Here is a 457-nt window from a genome sequence, read left to right on the forward strand (position 1 = left end):
CACACACACACACACACCAAATAGGCATTGGTTGCTCTGACCGGTTTACTGCTTTAACAGGTAATCAAACATTAGGAATTTTAAATGAACTAATGAAATAGATGCAATATTTAAAATTTAAAAGTCTTTCTTAGCAAATTACTAGTTAGTCAGACTACTAGATAACCAGCCTTATTGTATGTAAATTAACTTGCAAGACTAGTCTAAATTGTTTATGCAACAGGCCAAGAGCACAAAGTGATAGTCTCTAAATTGCATGAAGGAAACATTAACCCTAGAAATCCTACCGTATCATATTTGATACACTAATTTCCTCTAAATGATGAACATGATCAAACTATGCTGTTAAATCTGTTTCACACACAATCCACTCCATTCCTTCTGTCGTCTGATTGATAGTTTAGTGTTTAGTGAGCATTTCAATCTCATCTCACTGAGACAGATTACTGCAGATATA

This window comes from Sinocyclocheilus grahami, unplaced genomic scaffold, assembly GCF_001515645.1.
Source record: "Sinocyclocheilus grahami isolate Dianchi unplaced genomic scaffold, SAMN03320097.WGS_v1.1 scaffold3937.1, whole genome shotgun sequence".
NCBI lineage: Eukaryota > Metazoa > Chordata > Actinopteri > Cypriniformes > Cyprinidae > Sinocyclocheilus > Sinocyclocheilus grahami.